The sequence below is a fragment of the Podarcis erhardii genome, assembly GCF_964252035.2.
Source record: "Podarcis erhardii genome assembly, chromosome: 5".
Classification (NCBI taxonomy): domain Eukaryota; kingdom Metazoa; phylum Chordata; class Lepidosauria; order Squamata; family Lacertidae; genus Podarcis; species Podarcis erhardii.
Genome location: NC_138509.1, coordinates 84,563,837 through 84,576,140, shown reverse-complemented (window position 1 = coordinate 84,576,140; position 12,304 = coordinate 84,563,837). Strand labels below are relative to the sequence as shown.

At 43.9% G+C, this 12,304-nt stretch overlaps 1 protein-coding gene across 1 annotated transcript in view; it reads right to left on the bottom strand.

The window, feature by feature from the left end:
* The window catches only part of SERPINI1 (serpin family I member 1), a 97,972-nt gene extending 85,841 nt beyond the window's left edge, over positions 1 to 12,131 (bottom strand). The window contains exon 1 of the mRNA XM_081862701.1: positions 11,971 to 12,131. The gene's annotated coding sequence lies outside the window, so the exon portion shown is untranslated. The remainder of the gene's footprint in view (positions 1 to 11,970) is intronic.
* Positions 12,132 to 12,304: the final 173 nt, after the last annotated feature.

The following is a 12,304-nucleotide window of genomic DNA, read 5'->3' as shown; positions in this document are numbered from 1 at the left end:
TAGTATTTGTTTGCTTCCTTTATATACCACCCTTTTTCTAAAGGAGGAGTGGAGGACCTTTTTTTCAGCCAGAGGGCCAGGTTCCCTTCCGAGGGCCGCACAGCATTGGTGGGTGGAGCCAGAGGGGGAAAGTGGGCAGGGCATTAAATGTACAGTGGAACCTCGGGTTGCGAATGTGATCCGTGCAGGAGGCATGTTCACAACCCGCAGCTTTTGCAACCTGCAGCGCAGCATCTGCATACACGCATGATGCGATTCGGCGCTTCTGCGCAAAGCACAATTTAGTGCTTCCACGCATGCGCCGAAACCTGGAAGTAACCTGTTCTGGTAGTTCTGGGTTTGGCACGTCCGTAACCCGAAAACGCACAACCCGCAGCGATTGCAACTTGAGGTATGACTGTACATTTTACCATTGTACCATAACCTAATCTCTACACACATTCCTTTCTATCCTTCATCCAGGCAAGCAAGGGGCATTATCAGAGTCCAAAGACACATTCCTGCAAGAAAAGGGGTGTGTCGCAGGGCCAGTGCGGTCTGTAGAGTCCTGGCTTGTGCACGATGTGCAGTTTCACTCTAATGCCCACCGCATCGACGTATCTGGAAACCAATATGTTTTTATGGCAGCACAGGGGCGCCGCCATGCTCTTGGAAATGTTTAGGATTGGGGTTTCATGCAGCTGAGGCAGAACGGAAAGTTCTCCTATAAAACCCGAGCAGTGTAGAAATATTGATTAAAGCAGCGCTGGAATGAGACAGCCACAGGTATACAAGTTGTATAGTGTATCTTATTACTCAGATTTATTGCCGAGTTTATGTTCTATATTTCATCAGTTACCTGAGGAGAATTTAAGGATTAAAATTTGGCATCTCGCAAATCTAAAGAGGAAGCAGTTCCATTACACATTTTCACACGAGGAAGGAAAATGTTAAGATTAATGTACTCCTCTAGTGACTGCAAAGCCAACCTACTTACGGCGTTTCATGTTATTAAATCTAACTGAAATTATCTTTCGGACACTTCCCTCCCAAAACCTAGAATCGAGTTTCCATAGTTCCTCCAAGTCAGTTGACGAACAAGGACTATGGAAGAGATACAAGTGTGCATTAGAGTTTGAGGTGTTACAGCCATGTCCAGTGCTCTGTAAGTGGAACTTTGCTTGTGCCCCCAAAATCAGCTCTGGAGAATCCCCCAGCCCTCCAGACGTAATTTTGAAGGTGTATGGGGGGCTGTAGGGGAGAGAAGGGGAAGGTTCCATTCCACAAGTGGAAGTATTTTGCATTAGTGGAACAGGAACTTTGAAAATTACCCAACGCACTTGTCTTGAGTCAGAATTAGGGGTGACTGACTTCAAACCCCACCCAACCATACGGGAGTTTGGTTCAGATGCAACTGGAAACCACTGTTTAGATTGTGAACAGGTTGTGGCAGACCCTGAACTTACATGCTGCCCTGCTCTTCCAACTTTATGCCCACAAGGAAGATTTTCTATTTCTATTTCCTATTTCTATTTTAAGTTAGCTAACAGTAGTATGCTGTGATATCCAAACTTGGGGAAAAGCAGTGTGCTAAAATAGGGATAGCAAGAACAAATCATGTTCTGAAACCCTGGTTTGTTCCCCTGGTTTATCCTCAGTAGCTGTGGTTAAAGCAAACCACAGTTGTGAGCCTGGTCATCACAGTAAACTGTAGCCTGAAGATCAGTTACGGTACTTCTTCTGGGCACAGAAAAGAAAGGGAGGTAGCATACAACCCAAACGTTCCCCTCAGCTCTCTTTTGCAAAACAGTTTCCCCTTTATGTTTGAACTAAGCCCCATTCATTGGTATGACCCATATATACTCCTTTGGAGGTGTGCAATATACAGGTTAACAATATAAGGCCCTTGTTATGAAAAAGAAGAGGGAATTTGATAATCTTTGCCCATTTGTTAGCTAGGAGAATCAATTCATTTCTGCCACATGTATAACTTTGATTTATTAAAATTAGTTGAATCATCAGAGCAAGCAGAACAGAATCTGCCATCCTTGTTTCGTTCAAACTAATGGAAAGTAACAAACAAAGCTATTAAGAGGAGGAGGACATTACGGCTGCCAATACACTCATCAAATCACGCAAATCAATTTGCTCTTTAAAATCCTGATTCTAGGCTTTCCTGAACTTATGAAACATTAAGCTTCACTCCAAAAAGAACATCTGCCTTATCTTTTACACAGCATGCACAACTGGGCATTGCCAAATACTCTCATTAGTAAGGAGGAGCATTAAAAAAACAAGACGACTTTTGGCAGGGCTGAGGGAGAGATGCACATACACACACACATCTATTTCCTTTGTGTGAAAAAATAAATACCATAATGACTTGGTACAAGGTGGCCTTTCTGTGCAACTGCAATTGTTGTTGTTGTTTAGTCGTTTAGTTGTGTCTGACTCTTCGTGACCCCATGGAACAGAGCACGCCAGGCACTCCTGTCTTCCACTGCCTCCTGCAATTTGGTCATGTTAGTAGCTTTGAGAACACTGTCCAACCATCTCGTCCTCTGTCGTCCCCTTCTCCTTGTGCCCTCCATCTTTCCCAACATCAGGGTCTTTTCCAGGGAGTCTTCTCTTCTCATTAGGTGGCCAAAGTATTGGAGCCTCAGCTTCAGGATCTGTCCTTCCAGTGAGCACTCAGGGCTGATTTCCTTTGGAATGGGTAGGTTTGATCTTCTTGCAGTCCATGGGACTCTCAAGAGTCTCCTCCAGCACCATAATTCAAAAGCATCAATTCTTTGGTGATCAGCCTCAACACTCAGCATCAATTCACAACAGTTTTGAAATTACTATTAATGCATGTGGTTGCTATTATATGCCTAAGGGACACCCACAATGCAAAAATCCCTGCCCACCAATTACACTCCTCAGATGCAGTGTTTCAGATGGAGTTTCCCATAAACTCCCCTAAGCTTCAGCATTTTTTGGAAATTTCATCTCAATTAAGTATTACAGTACTTTGATTTAAATATTCTGGGCAGGGATCTACAGGTTACTAGGCTGTGTTTATGCTTCAACATACCCTGGGCATTATCCTTCCTTATATAAGAGAGCTGTGATTTCTTTGAATTTATGTCAAGAAGAACTAGAGAGTGCTCTGTGTTATGAGTTTAAAAACAAAGCAAATACTGGTCTGTCCGGGGTTTGAAACAAGCATCTAAGTAATAACAAGTCCTGTGCCAAAATCCCTCCTCCAGTTTATCAAAAGTTCTATTCATCTCCTTTCAATTGAAGGAAGGTGAAGACAGGTGACCTCACCTAGGCCCGAAGTCACCCCCCACCAAAGCAGGCTCAAAGCTTCTCAGAGCTTTTCAAAATCATATTTCTCAGCAGCTAAAAGGCATTAGCTAAGCATCAGAAACATTCCGCTTGCTGTAACTAAAAAGATTGCAACAAAGGTAGGGAACCCAGTCCATTGTTCCTCAGGCCTTTCTGATGCCTTCTGGCCTTGCTAAAGAACCACATTGCAACTTACTTTTCTGTCCGGGAACCATGCCAGAACAAGAGATTGAAACATATCTGAACACTCTGAAACCCCTTTCCTGGGAAGGGTGCCAAGAGTCCCAATAGTCCCAAGACAGCTTTCTGTTCATGCTCAGAGGACTCCTGAGGGAGGAGAAAGGAGGAGGGAACTGGAAAGGGGTATATATGCTTGTGCACATGACTGTGAATTTCGAGCATGCTTTTTGTGACTTATCACACTTGCTCCTTCTACCAGTTCATGGATGGTAGAAATAAAAAGCCTTTTCTCCAAAACTATTCCTTGAGTGTCTGTTGACTCCCACTTCCCTTTCCCAGGCGCAATATTTTTCCCACCCGAGGGCAAAGCCTCATAAGGCTACACTACTACGCATAGTTAAAGGAAATAATAATGCAAATTTGACCCAATTCACACAAAAGAAGACAGTTTCTTCGAACTGTTATAAAAGAATTGGAAGAGCCACAAAAAGATTCCACTGAGCACATGGATTGATAATATGGACAGATTAGCTACATACGAACGAATTGCATGTCGACGCAAAGTAAGAATGGATAAATATGAAGAAATCTGGAGCAAATATTTAAGCGATTAGGCGGATAGTGGTGGGAAGTAGGGGGAGGAGAGAGAGGTGGGAAAATATTGTTTAAAAAAGGTGTAGTCGTAGGTATATTAGTGTATTCGAATCTGAACTGTCAAACTGTGTTATTATTGCTATTATGGTTTTTTTTGTATGTGTCTTTTGATGTTTGTATCAAAAAATGATTAAACAAATTAAAATAAATAAATAAAAGCCAACAGGCAATGGACAGAGCAAGCTAGATGAAAGAGGCGAGGAGTGGGGTCTGGGTCACATGACATGGTAAACTAAAATATGTGCCCAGAGATGAGCATGAAGCTGCTCTATGGCCCATTGGTTGTTGTTGTTTCTTTAAGGTTGCATTCACACATGAGTTTATTCTCTTAGCCCGGCGCTTCCCAGTTAATTTTTGTGCTTTCACACGAAGTATAGGCCACTTGTGGAAGTCTAGTGAAACATACAGAGAATTTGGAGCTCAAATTTCAGTTAGAAACTGGGATAGAAAAGCTAGGAGCCAAATGGCTTCTAGGACCTGGGTTGTGGGCATCAAAACAGAATGTCTAGTCGCCACCGGGGGGGGGGTCGGGTCAGAAACCACTTTTTCTTTATTATTTTGATAAGCATGAATTAATACGCAATTCACGTAAGTGACACATAGCTAATATCACATTTTTAGCGGAAATTGTTATTGCATGTTTAATTTGGTGTTTACAATAAAAATATAGATACCATACTTCAGTTTTCAAAACTACTCTTTATTGTTAAACTCCTTAACACAGGGGTCAGCAAACTTTTTCAGCAGGGGGCCGGTCCACTGTCCCTCAGACCTTATGGGGGACCGCACTATATTTTGAATATAAAAATAAAAATGAATGAATTCCTATGCCCCCACAAATAACCCAGAGATGGATTTTAAATAAAAGCACACATTCTACTCATGTAAAAACACCAGGCAGGCCCCACAAATAACCCAGAGATGCATTTTAAATAAAAGGACACATTCTACTCATGTAAAAACATACTGATTCCCGGACCGTCCGCAGGCCAGATTGAGAAGGCATTTCAGCTGGATCCGGCCCCCGGGCCTTAGTTTGCCTACCCGTGCCTTAACTTAATGTCTATCCTTAACATATACTTTGAATCTTCAAAGTACATCCATTTCAGTAATTCTTAAGTGTCAGCCAGGTGCAAAAAATGGCCCCCCTAGTTTTGGAGGTGCTCGCAAACGGAAAATCTTCAGTTGCAAAAACGCGCCTGGTGCCCTGCTAATTTCAAACCCTGAGCTCACTTCCATGCCAATAGCTTTCAGAAAAAAATCTGTTTGCAATCCCATTAGCCCCCAAAATTGCAGGAGTAAAGTGATAGAATATAGCACGTGTTTCCGTGTTATTTGATTCCTGAACAAATCTGTTTGCAGCCCCCATAACCAGGAAAATAGCTGGAGTAAAGTGCCAAAATCTGGGGCAGTACACAGTTTTTTTCCTGCCATTTTAATGGGGGAATTGTGGGTGAACAGAAGCACAAACGTGTGGAAAGGGTTGGTGCACAGAGATGTCAGCCAATGATGTTTGTTGCGTCACATCACGATCACTGGTGTGAATTACTTTTAGTGCAACATATCAGTCAAAAAGCCGCCGTTCCATAAAGCAACAGGTACTACTGTGTGATAGGAAAATTAGTAAACAGGATAGAAGCAATAGTATAATAATCGGGGAAACTATGAAATATTCTCTACATCTGAAAACACCCTGACTGGCGTGCTGAGCTAAGCCAAGGTTCGAGTTAGCGCATTGTCTGAATCCGAGCTTGAAGTTAAGCTCCCCCCTTGATATCACGAGCTGGAGCTAATAAGCCATGCAAGTCAATGAGACACACTTCCTGAGAAAACATGCTTAGGATTGTGATGCTCAATTGATATTTTGAGCTTTAGGATAAACTTTAAAAGGCAAGCATAAAGGGGCTGGGATCCAAAAGGCCACATGGGGAACATCTGAAGGCAGAACGAAGCTTGCAAGCACTCCTCTTCTACTTTTGACTGCAGACTTCCGCTCCAGACAATAAGCCCTGCTCAAAAACTCGGGGGACCTTTAGAAAAGCTTCCGATACAACACAAGAAGCTGCAGTAGATGGGAGGGAGGCGGTTCTGGTGTGCGTTTGTGTGTTCAGTGTGCCTTAGGGACTCCTTGGATCTCCTGTAAATAGGAATGAAAGATAAAAGGAACATAATATCCTGCCTCAGTGGGACACCTGTGAGTTACTGCAAAGAGAGAGGGTTGGATCCAGATTTGGCAGGAGAAACAAGTCACTTCTGCAAGTGTACAGTGGTAACTCGGGTTAAGAACTTAACCTGAAACTGGGCCTCCTGCTCCCGCCGTGCAATTTCTGTTCTCATCCTGAAGCAAAGTTCTTAACCCGAGGTACTATTTATGGGTTTGCAGAGTCTGTAACCTGAAGCATCTGTAACCTGAGGTACCACTGTAACGGTAAAGGGACCCCTGGCCATTAGGTCCAGTCGTAACCGACTCTGGGGTTGCGGCGCTCATCTCGCTTTATTGGCCAAGGGAGCCGGCGTACAGCTTCCAAGTCATGTGGCCAGCATGACTAAGCTGCTTCTGGCAAACCAGAGCAGCACATGGAAACGCCTTTACCTTCCCGCCGGAGTGGTACCTATTTGCAATTTCTTGTGCTTTCAAACTGCTAGGTTGGCAGGAGCAGGGATCGAGCAACAGGAGCTCACCCTGTCGCTGGGATTCGAACCGCCGACCTTCTGATCGCCAAGCCCTAGGCTCAGTGGTTTAACTCACAGCGCCACCCGCGTCCCTTGTACCAGGTGGTAGAGAGAAGCAATTTTTACCCATTTCTGAAGGTTGCACTGCACACTGTCATTCTGCTTGTGCAACAGACTTCTGCCTGTGCAAGGAAACGTCTCTCTCCTCTACTCTGCAGCCTTCTGTGCTCCAGTGTGTGTGTGTGTGGGGGGGGACATGACCACCCACAGCAGATTTTGGGGATGCGCAAGCAGAAGAGGGAGATGCTCCATTGTTCAAGCCAAACTCCATGCACACAGCACTGGATTCAGTCCTGTACCTCCTAAGAATCTGCTCTGCATGGTTAAGCGACCCTCCAGAATGGTGTGGGAAATGAATGTGGGAATTGCGAAAGGGATAAAGGTTAAAAACCACCTCCACTCCTTGCTCCAGTGGCTTTTGCATCCTTCCATGGATGGAAGGGGAAGTCTAAAGCCAGCACAGAAGGTGTGCAGCATGGAAACCTACAGAAACAGAGGTTTACTGTAGAACTTTGATGTCCGGATGATCAGTATGAAAACTGATGATGCCCTGCCTTATGGGCAGGACTGGGGTTTTTAAAAATTCAAATATTTACAAAAATGGTAGCTGGGGACTGCCATCATAGAAATGGCATTCCCTTTTGTAGTAAAGTTAAAACAGTGCTTTCTACAAATCATGGGTGGATCACCTATAAGTTTGGTTTTCTGCCTTCAGCACTATGCCTCTTGTTCATGTGTAACTGTGTGCAGATTTAATCAATAATTTAGTCATCAAAATTCACAATTAATCAAAACTCATATAACTAACCCACTAAGAGTTCTTTAATCAGGTAGCAATTTATAAACGCTCATGTCATAATAAAAACCTACTTCATGCTATCTTCAAATCTACAGCAAACTAATAAGTGGAAGCAAATTTCAGCTGCATTCCCACAGAAGTTTATTCCATTTCCTCTGATGGTTCCCTAACTTGTTCATTTCTGCATTATGTTTGAGCGTTCACATGATGTAAACTGCACTTCAGGGAAACTAAGGACATATATATGCAGGGCTGATTTTCCTGGTATTTGATTCTAGGATGGGGGGGACAGTTGGCAGTCCCCTTAAACCAGAACAAGACATAGAACCGGGGGTGGTACATAAGCATGCAGTTCTTTCCTGCAATTTTCATGGGGGAACAGAAGCACACATATGCGGAAAACTTGGGGGACAGCGATGCTGTCCAATAACACCCATTAGTGTCAGAAAGTGCCTACCGATGCTTAGTTGCCAAACAAAATTTCGTTGCAGCATGGCAATATATTGGGTCCAAAAGCTGCATCTGCATAACCCAACAGGTATACTGCAGTGTGAAAGGACATTAGAAAATGGAACCGAAATGCTAGCACTACAACCAGGAAAACGGATGCAATATTCCCCATGTCCGAACACACACTGTGTCTAAATGGCCTAACAGGAAGACAAGTCCGACGTTGGAACAGACCACTTTGAGAGGTCATGGGCTTTGCTATGTGGAGGTGCAGAGGCTGTAGGGCCATCCATCAGGGATTTTGTTGCTGCTGGACTACAGCTCCTATCATTCTTGACCACTGGCTATGCTGGCTGGGGATGCTGGGAGCTGTAGTCCAATAACAGCCAGAGGCGCGAGGTTATGAAAGGCGGGACTTAGGTGACCTCCCATTATTCTGAGATCACAGGCATGAATTGGACAGAGAAGTAGCTACATTCAGAGCTACCCTGATTGAGCAGAAAGATGAACTCCTTATTGTTGCTCTTATGCAGGCTCAAGTTGGCCAATGCAAAGGCACTGGATGGAGGTTCTGTATGTTCCTGCACATGCGCCCATCACTGGACAGCAATCTAAGAAAAGATCTGCTGGCAGAAGACTCATCTAAGTCCAGCATCGTGTTCTCCCCATGGGAAATCTGCAAGCAAGACTGAACGCAACAGCTCTAGATGTGTCACCACTACTGAGTTCACCTGTCTTCCGTATGCTTATTACAGCTCATTTTGTGCATGATTGGTAAAAAAAAGGATAAACCAAAGGCAACAGCAGTCAGAAACTTGTGGGAATGTAAGATATGGGCCCGAAAAGCTGGAGTGGGGAACATGAATACAAAGCATAATCTAAGCACCAAAATATGAGCTATGGCCTAATCCTCAAAACCTTGTGGCACTGGCACATACATACTCAGGACCAGGCATATAGACCACTGCACCCACTGCTATGTTCAAAGGGAGTATTTGGAAATCCTGAAGACTGTTAAATATTAGCAACTATCACTGTGGCATACAACACTGAAAATACAGTAAATATGATATAGAAAAACAAGTTTCCAGAAGAAATCTGATATTGCCTGCTGGTCAACACGTCTTTCTGGGAAAGCCTGTATAATTAGGAGAATTTTTGGCATCTGACAAGGTGTATACAATGTCAGAGTGAATATAAAGGGGAGTGCATTTTAGAGGAGTACAGCAAAACAAATGGGCCGGTCCAAGTGCTGCAATTCATCAGTTACTCCAAAGTAATTTCACAGACGGCAACAATTACATTTGTTAATGATGTACAGAGCTTTACTCACCACTGCATGAAAGGTTTCAGAATATAAATTGGCTGCATCCTAAGGGAATAAGTTCTGCTGAACTGATCTGAGCTTATTTACTATGTGGAAGGGCTGTAGCTCAGTGGTACACCTGTTCCACAAGCTGAAGGTAATAGGTTCAATCACTGGCATCACCAGGTAGGTGTCTGAAGCCTTTGAGTGCTACTTCCAGTGTAGAAATACTGGACTAGATGGACCAATGGTTTGGGATAAGGACATTGCCCGAAGTAAACACATTTAGGATTACACCTTAAAAAACCCCAACAAAAAACAGAAACTTCCAAAACAAAATCCTAGTCAATTTTTTATTTTCACCTAGGCGCTACTGACATTGGTTTCCTATTATTATTTTGGCTTAAATCCAGTTTGGAAGCGTAAATTGTCAAGCTTAAGAAAATGTCAACATCTGCTCCTCTCAACATTTGAAATCTTCTCATAATCTCATGGACTGTTCCGAAAAACACAATGCTGGGAAACTTGAAATGTCTGCATTTCTCTGTCATAGGATTACTTCACCTTTAGCCTACAAGTAGCATCACAGAACACAATGCTGAGAAGCACTCTGTGATTAACTATGGGAAGAAAGGGAAAAATGTGAAGACTAGAACGCTAAGGAGATTTTTCTTCTTCTTAAGAGGGTGTAACATTCAGATGCATTTCATAACGTTCTTGCTTCTTACCCTTTGACAAATGGGGAAAAGTGATGAATGATGACACACTATGCTGCTGTCCAATATAGCTGAAGTCTCACTTGCACTGTACAGAGGCAGTAGTTTCAAAGGCAGCAGTTTCAAAGGTAACACAGATTTTCTGCAGAGTAGTTCTCCATTATCACCACTGGTTGACAGGGTCAATCATCTGATGCAACCAGTATGAAAGATTCCCGATTCTCTTTCCCCTGGCTTAATTTTAAACACCAACTTTTGGTTCTGCAATTTCACATGAAATGTGAAACTTCCAAAGTTCTAATCAAAGATGGGTCTTGTATTTGCAAGTGGCATGCATTAGCAACCATCTAGAGGCATGCAGATTATATAATTGGAAGCATAATATAAAGCAGACTCACTGATTAATAGGAATAAATCTCTGCACACTTACCCAGAAGTATGTCCCAATGAATTCAGCAGGCCCTACTTCTGAGTAAACATTTCCAGAATTAGGCTGCAGGTCCAAGTTTCTCAGCACACAACCAGGTCTCTACACAGAAGTAAACCCCTCTGTGTTGAATGAGGCATACTGCTAAGACAGCGTACAGAGAATTATAACCTTAAGTGTACTGGAGACCCAAATGTAGATGGCTTGTTAAAACTGCACAATTCACCCCCTCTAGATCACTACATCACCTCCTTTTCTATTGTTGGTAAGATTGTTTAATATACAATTTGAGAACTCACTTTCATTTTCTTCTTTTAACAGCAGCTAGAATTACTAAACAATGATGCACTTGAAGTCAATGGCAAAAGTGCCACCGATTTCAGTTTCTATCAATAGACATGAAAATATACAAATGCCCATAGACTGGGGGTACTTTTACTGGACTGATATTCAATATACTATACACAAAGATTCAGTATAAAACGTCCAACATGTTTCAAAAACAGTTAATTAAGAGATACCCCGATGCTATGCAGCAGAAGCCACCGTAGGAGGAGATAGGTATGAAATTAACACAGATAGCATCTCGAACAAATATCAAGAACGCCTAATCTAAGGTGATACATATTAAGAGGCAGCAATAATAGCGCCTCTGCCACACACAGAGAGACGCACCCACGAACACTAAAATGCTACTTCTCAGCGTTACATTTTAAAGTTCTGTACATCTCTTACAGTAAATGGCAGCATTGTCTGAAAGACTCCCAGCAAAGAGCACATGTGAATCGCTGCTTACGGAGAATGGCAATGAGTGAAAACGAGCTCCCTTCGAGTAAAAGGAGCATTTTCTCTAACGACTCAGAGAAATCGGGCATTGGCCAAAATCCCGATGAGGAAAAGAAAGAGAAAGCAAAGATCGCAGGGGTTAGTTTGGCTTTTGTTTCTGAGGAAACGCGTCTCGTTTGCATAATATGCGGACACAAGAATATATATACACCCTCTTAGGCACCAGAGGGAAGGAAACAGCCGCGGCTCTTGATCAGTGCCTCGGAGGGATTCGCCAAGCCGCGTCTACGAAACCGAGGCGGCATTTCCTAAGAGATCGAAAGTGGCTTAAGTTGTTTGGCTGAAACATCTGGCATCCGCGATAAAAGAAAAAGGAGCAGCGTGCCGTTCTTTGGAGCAGCAAGGGAACCTTTAAAAAAAAATATCTTTTTGAGAACACCGCCAAACGCAACCCCTTGCGCCGTTCTTTCAAAAGCGCTGAAAATAACTATCCTATTTAAGAAAGAGAGATAGCCCAGCTCTGCTTCTTCCACCCCGCACAAGCGGCGCTGGCTGCAGCAGGGTTGCTGCTGCTGCTGCTGCTGCTGCTGTCGGCGCGCTCGCCTACCTGAGAGCCGGTCTGGCGATGCGGGCGACGCAGCTGTGTTGCAGGTGTGGCTGCACCCCTGGCTCGCTCCGCAGCAGCAACAGCTCCTTTCACCGGAGCAGCGAACGCAGCAGCAGCGAGCGAGCGCGAGCACCGCCTCCGGGGTTGTTTCTCTCTCGTCTCTCAGCGCCTGGAATAGTTTCCCCCTTTTCCCCGCCCCGTTGTTTCCCATACATGGTCAACGCCGCGCCTCCTTCCCCAGTCCCGCGCCCTGATTGGTTCGTTCTCCCCCCCTCCTCCTGGCCCCTCTCATGCCTCCCTTTTCCCCCCCTCCGTCGCCTGGCTTCGTCTCTCC